The following is a 7,690-nucleotide window of genomic DNA, read 5'->3' as shown; positions in this document are numbered from 1 at the left end:
CAAAAAAACCTCTTCTACCTAACGCCCTGAGAACAATGTTATAACTCCTCAATTCCTTCGGGAAGTTAGGTCGCTTAGCCGCCCACCGGAAGAACAAAACCATCGCTTGTCCGCTCAAATTACCCTTATTGACGACCTCTCTCACTATTTTCTCAGACAATTCGACTCCAGAAGCCGTTAATGCGGACTCGATGCAAGCTATTCCGACGAGTTTCTGCATAAAAACGCCCCGTAACTTCTCCGCATCCGATAAGAACCCGTCGATGCCGCTCGAAACCCTTCTCTCGCCGCAATCGGAAACACTAACCCCAGGAATTTTGTCTCCGCTCGAAATTCTCGCATCGATCGTCGATCCGAGGACGAACCGATCGTCGATCCGAGCGATTCTGAGCGGAATCCGATGAGGAAAACCGAGAAGAGGGAAGGAAGTAGGGTAGACGAAAGTGAGAAGACGGGTACCTGTTTCTGAGGAGACCGCAGCGAAGAAACCCTAGGAATCGTCTGGTAAAGTTGGACGCCATTGAAGAAGAGAAGGAGGAGAAGTAGGAAGCTCTAGAGCGCCAGCATCTTGCCCTAGATCGGACGGCACCGGCGGACGATCGGAAACCCTAAAAAACAGAGGATTTTCCCGCCGTGGTTTCAAGTGAAAGGTTTCCTGCCTCGAACAAATGGAATCGGAGGACTAACGGTTTCCTTGCCGAAAGGCAAAGGTGAGAAATCTGTATCGGAAATTTTTTTTGAATCGGAAATGCAGAAAGAATCGGAAAAATAATCAGAGGCCGGGCACGGATGGTCCAGTTGGGACTTGAGAGTGATCGACAAGGTTGGTAAAGGAGCCGAATGAGCCCAGCTCGGCTTGTTAAGGGTGACCCTCTCGGCTCATGAGCTGGTGATGAGCGGAGCTGAGCCGAGCTGGAGCTCGTTACAAGCTGTTAACGAGCTGACTCTTTGTTCTAAAAATTTTGAAATCTTATAATATATAAAACATGCATTATACATGTATAGTATATATATAACATACAATATTTTACAATGTATAAATATATAATATATTTTAACAAGCCAAGTCGACCTTCCTCTTTTCATATTTTGCTCGGATGCCTAAATGAGTTGGCTCATGACTCAGCTCGCCAAGCCTATTTATTGAGCCAAGTTGAACTTTTCCGATCACTGGAAGTCGTACCTTGGAAGGTCTGCTCTAGTTCTGATTTACCAAAAGATAGAGGTCCAATGATCTCGAATCCCACAAGCGTCAGGACAAATATGGCCAAGAAAAAATATTCTGTTTTAGCCAATGTGTGGGATGATCAAAATGCTACGATATTATGTTTATCTCTGTTATATTTAGACGAAAAAGTTTATTTATTTTTATATATTTATGGTTTACATAGATTTTTAATCATTTAACGTATCTAACTTTACCAATATTTTGCAAATAAAATGCCATAGAAAACAATAATTTTTAGATTCTTATTACATTAAGTTGTTGTTGTTGTTGTTACTGTTGTTTTAAACTTTTGTTACTATGCTCACAGCTCTTACCGTTGAATGGAGATTTTTAATCAGAGTTTATCTTTTTTAGATTAAAATTAAAGCTCAAATGTGTTATTAGTGAATGTACAAAGCTATTGAACTGGATGATGAGTAATTGAGGTAACAAAAATTCACGCGGAAGCAGTATAGAATCTAATAAAGGCACAATCAAATCGCAACACAAGGGTTTACGTGGTTCGGTAAACACGACCTACATCTACGGGGCACGAAGAGAATAATCCACTATAATAAGAGTAGAGAGTACAATGTAGATAGTACAACGTCCAATAGCTTGCCCAAAGCTAAAGAGAATAACAACAAAGAAATCACAGGAATAGAGGAATACAATATTACCTCAAGGGTGTATAACTCGAGTCAAAACTCACACCACAACCAACACCTCTCTCTGAGGATCAATGCGTGGTGATGAACCTTCTTCCTTCCTCTTTTTTTCTCTACTTTCTCTCTCTTACTTCTTTTCCCTCTACAAGCTGCACACAGCCACTCTACTCACAACACTCTACTCTTCTCTCCCCAGCACACAGCCTCTGCACCCCTATTTATAGATGGCATAGAGCCTTCTAGACTCATTCAAGAAACCGAAGGGGTTTTGACCCTTCAACTTTCTGCATTAATGGGAAGTAGTGGGTGGCTATTCCACTTCCTCATACCATTGATGAGGGATAGGGCTGGACCCAACAATCTCTCCCTCCAGCCCAAGGGGATACTCTAATTCAACTAATCAACTGGAGTCCATGTCGGTCAATTGCCGACATGTATTTTGTTTCTTCATCGATAAGGCCTTTGTCAGCATATCTGCACCATTATCATTTGTGGAGATCTTTGCAAGATGAAGTAAATTTTTCTCAAACACATCTTGGATCCAATGGTACTTGATATCTATATGCTTTGACTTCGAGTGAAAACTTGAATTCTTGGCGAGATGAATGACACTCTGACTGTCGCAGTACACTAAGTACTTGTCTTGCTCTAAACTCAACTTTTTCAAGAATCTTTTCATCCATAGCATCTCTTTGCAAGCTTCTGTAAGAGCAATGTACTATGCCTCTGTAGTAGACAAAGCAATACACCTTTGCAATTTTGACTGTCATGATACAGCTCTTCTTGCAAAAGTGAGTACAAAACCTGATGTGGACTTTCTTGTATCAATATCTTCAGCCATATCTGCATCTGTGTAACCTGTCAAGACAGGTGGTCCACCCCCAAAGCTTAAACAAACTTTGGAGCTCCCTCTAAGATATCTAAAGATCCACTTTACTGCTGCCCAATGCTCTTTTTCTGGATTTGCAAGAAATCTGCTAGCAACACCTACTGCATATGGGATGTCTGGTCTCGTACATACCATCACATACATCAAGCTTCTGACTGCTGAAGCATAATGAACTTTCTTCATTTTCTCCTTCTCCTCGTCATTTGATGAACTCTGCTCTGAGTTCAACTTAAAGTGACCTGCAAAAGGAGAACCAACTGGCTTTGCATTATTCATATTAAACCTGTCCAACACCTTCTCGATATACTTCTCCTGTGATAACCATATCTTCTTGGTTTTTCTATCACGAGAGATCTGTATGCTCAATATTTCATTTGCAGGCTCCATGTTTTTCATTTCAAAGGTCTTACTCAGTTTCTTCTTGAGCCTGACAATTATAGACATATTTTTTCCAAGGATAAGCATATCATCAACATATAATAAGAGAATAACAAAATTCTCTCTTAACCATTTTATGTAGACACAATGATCTGAAGTCGATCTTTTGTATCCATTTTCAGCCATAAATGAATCAAATTTCTTGTACCACTGTCTTGGAGCTTGCTTCAGCCCATACAAGCTCTTTTTCAACCTGCATACAAGATTTTCTTTACCTTTGCCTTTGAAGCCTTCTGGTTGCTCCATGTATATCTCCTCCTCCAAATCACCACGGAGGAAAGCAGTCTTCATATCTAACTGCTTAATCTCTAAGTTCAGGCTAGCAGCAATACCTAGAGCAACACAAATATAAGACATTTTAACAACAGGAGAGAAAATCTCTTCAAAGTCATTACCTTGCTTTTGACCAAAGTCTTTCACAACCAATCTGACTTTGTACTTTGGTTGAGAACTTTGTTCTTGAGTTTTCAACCTGAAAACTCATTTGTTCTTCAAGGCCTTTCTGCCTTCTGGTAGTTTCACCAAGTCATAAGTGTGGTTCTTCTGCAATGCATTCATTTCATCATGCATAGCTATTAGCCACTGTTCTTTCTGCTCACACTCTTGTGCTTCCTGGTAACTCTCTGGTTCACCTGTATCAGTAAGCATTACATACTCATGTGGAGAATACCTTCTGGAAGGTTGTGACTCTCTGGAAGATCTTCTTAGCTAGGGTTCTGGATGAGGTTGTTGTCCAACTTCTTCCTGCTCAACATGGCCTGCAGGTAAATCAACATCAGCCTCTGCATCATCTTCTTGCACTGCTCTTTCTTCAACTTGTGCCACTGGAGAAGTAACTGGATCTAAGTGGATAGATCCACCTGCAGAAGTCTGAATTGACATTTCTTTCTTGATATCTTCAAGTGTCTGGTCTTCAAAGAATACCATATCTTTGGATCTGAATACATTTTGCTTCTCTGGATCTAATAGCCTGTAGCTGAATTCAGCATCACCATATCCCAGAAAACTGCATTGCCTTGCCTTATCATCAAGCTTGGACCTCTCCTCCTTGGGGATACGTGCAAATGCCCTGTATCCAAATACCCTCAGGTGCTTATAGGACACATTCTTTCCTGACCACACCCTATCTGCAACATCATTTGCTAAGGCATGAGCAGGAGACAAGTTGATCACATCAACTGTTGTCCTTAAAGCCTCACCCCATAATTTCTTTGGTAGCTTGAACTGCGCAAGCATACACCTGATTCTTTCTGCAATTGTACGGTTCATCCTTTATGCAATTGCATTGTGTTGTGGGGTACCTGGAACTGTCAACTCATGGCAAATTTCATGAATTTTACAATATTCATGGAATGGACATGTGTTCTCGCCACCATTATCTGACCTGATGCATTTAAGTTATTTTCCTGTTTTTCTCTCAACCATAGCATGAAATTGCTTGAATACATTAAGAACCTGATCATTGGTTTTTAGAGGGTATGCCCAAACCTTCATGGAGAAGTCATCTATAAAAGTAACAAAATAAAGTACACCACTGAAAGTTTTCACATCAGTAAAACCATTAACAGTTTTTGTTCTCAGAGGATCACAAACATCAGTATAAACTCGCTCCAGAATGTGAGATTTTTTATGAAAGGCATTTTTAACAAAAGATTATCTATGTTGCTTACCAGCTAAGCAATGAACACACGGGTTTAGATGTGTACCTTTTAACTCTGAAAGTTGCCCCCCTTAGCAAGAATCTGCAAGCCCTTCTCACTTATGTGGCCTAATCAACTGTGGCATAAATCAATAGAAGAGTCCTCAACTGTATTTAATTGTTCATTGCATACCTTTCCTTGCATCTTGTAAAGAGTACAACATATATTTTCTCTGGCCTAAACCAATGACCCGCTGCTGAGTTTACATTGTTCTTGGCTAAAAACACTTTTTTGCCCTCTTCATCAAGCTTTCCTACTGAAAGCAAATTCAACCTCAAGTCTGAAACATGTCTGACATCCTTGAGCACCAATATGTACCCAAGACTGGTCTGGAGATGAATATCTTCAATCCCTATAATTTTTGATGTTCCTATGTTTTCCATTCGGACAACACCAAAATTATTGTTCTTATATGTATTGAAATACTCTCTCCGTGGTGTGGCATGGTACGAGGCTCCTGTGTCTATGACCCAATCTGTATCTTGGCACACACAGATACATGGATAATTAGTAGTAGACAAAATCACAAGCTCACCTTCAACTGTGGTTGTGGTATCTTCTTTGATTTCTGATGATTCGGTCTCTTTCTCTTTTTTCTGATTTTTCTTTGGCTCTTTGCACTGATTCTGGAAGTGTCATTTCTTTTCACAATTGTAGCAAGTGATGTCTTTCCTTGACCTGGACTTGCTCCTATATCTGCGGTCATTTTTTCTGTCCTTTGACCGAACCCTGCCTTTGGATAAATTCACCATCAATCATTCACCAGAATTCTCATTTGGTGATGGTCTTCTCCTAATTTCATTTGAAATGAGGGTACCTGTGACATCTTCCATATCCAATATTTCTTTTCCATAAATTATGGTTGTCACAAGATGCTCATAGGATGGTGACAATGAGGTTAGCAACAACAAAGCTTTATCCTCATCTTCAAGTTTAACATTCAGACTAAACAGATCAACAATAATCTTATTAAGCACACTAAGATGGTCAAGAATGGGAGTATCTTCCTTCATACGAAGGCTATAAAGTTGTTTCTTCAGGTGTAACTTGTAGGACAAGTTTTTGGTCATATAGAGGCTTTCTAGCCGCAACCACAATCTCGTTGCTATCCTCTCTTCTATCACGTTACACATGACTTTATCTTATAGATACAACTCAATCACACCAGCGGCCCTCAAGTCAAGATCATCTCATTCATCATCGGTCATGGTCTCTGGCTTATTCACCTTCCCAACAAGAGCCTTGTGCAACCCTTGCTCTGCAAGTAGAGCCTTCACTCTTCTTTGTCATAAAGAGAAGTTATTTTTGCCATCAAACATCTTCACCTCAAACATAGAGCTAACTGACTTGGAAGACATGACTTTTCATGAACTAGCTCTGATACCACTTGTAGAGTAATTGAGGTAACAAAAATTCATGCAGAAGCAATAGATGATCTAATAAAGGCATAATCAAATCACAACACAAGGGTTTTTACGTGGTTCGGTCAACACGACCTACATCCATGGGGCACAAAGAAAATAATTCACTATAATAAGAGTAGAGAGTATAATGTAGAGAGTACAACATCCAATAGCTTGCCCAAAGCTAAAGAGAATAACAATAAAGAAATCACAGCAAGAGATGAATACAAGATTACCTCTCGGGTGCACAACCTGAGTCAAAACTCACACCACAACCAATACCTCTCTCTGAGGATCAATGTGTGGTGATTAACTTTCTTTCTTCTTCTTTTTCTCTTCACACTCTCTCTCTTACTTATTTTCTCTCTGCACGTTGCACACAGTCACTTTGTTCACAACACTCTGCTCTTCTCTCCCCAACACACAACCTTTGCACCCCTATTTATAGATGGCATAGAGCTTTCTAGATGTGAGCATTCTAGACTCATTTAAAAAACCGAAGGGGTTTTGACCCTTCAACTTCTTGTATTAATGAGAAGTAGTTGGTGGTTATTCCACTTCCCCACACCATTAATGAGGATAGGGCTAGACTCAACACTGGAAACTCTAGATTCATAGTTGTGTATACTCAATTCGACCGCATAGAAGTATTAGGCATGGTTTGTTTGCTAAGAATCAAGCATTGAATCTTGTTTTTTTTTTCAATGTAAAAGTTAGATTTTTTTAATAGAAAAATTTTGGTACATTGTAGATCGTTGATTTTGGAAGCCTTTACAAACTTACATGTCATAATTACATGACTCAAAACTCATTCTCTACTAAATAAACCACCTTGTAGATCACATCCACACGGTCTAATCTACAATATATATATATATATATATATATATATATATATATATATATATATATATATATATATTGTGTTTTCCTCCTAAATGGGTTTTCCTGCTAAATAATGTGAAATATCATGGACGTTCATTGTCACGGGCCTATTTCCTTCAATGGGCCAGTGCGGTGCGACGGTCCTTCCTCACCGCCGCAAGCCTACTCGTCAGCTCGCTTGTCGATCGCGGAAGCTTATAATCAGAGTGCAAGAGAAAATAGAGGGAGAGAAATTGCAATCACAAGAAGCAATCACAACGAGGGTGAACAAAAGAAAGCTCAACGCATTTACTTCATTCACAATTTTGCCCGCAGGCTATTACACTTCAAGTATACGGGCTGCCCCTTCGGGGTATTGATTCACCTGAACCGGACAACTTACATCAGACTCAACAAAAGCAAAACAGACTCTAAGCACAACTGTACACTGTAAGTCGCAAGGGAACATGCTCCCCTTCAAATCATGCGCCGTCCTCGGCGCCATCTGTTTCGTGGTAAGC

Source organism: Nuphar pumila, chromosome 13 (genome assembly GCF_984573655.1).
Source record: "Nuphar pumila chromosome 13, dmNupPumi1.hap1.1, whole genome shotgun sequence".
Classification (NCBI taxonomy): Eukaryota; Viridiplantae; Streptophyta; class Magnoliopsida; order Nymphaeales; family Nymphaeaceae; genus Nuphar; species Nuphar pumila.
Note: the sequence above shows the minus strand (reverse complement) of the source record.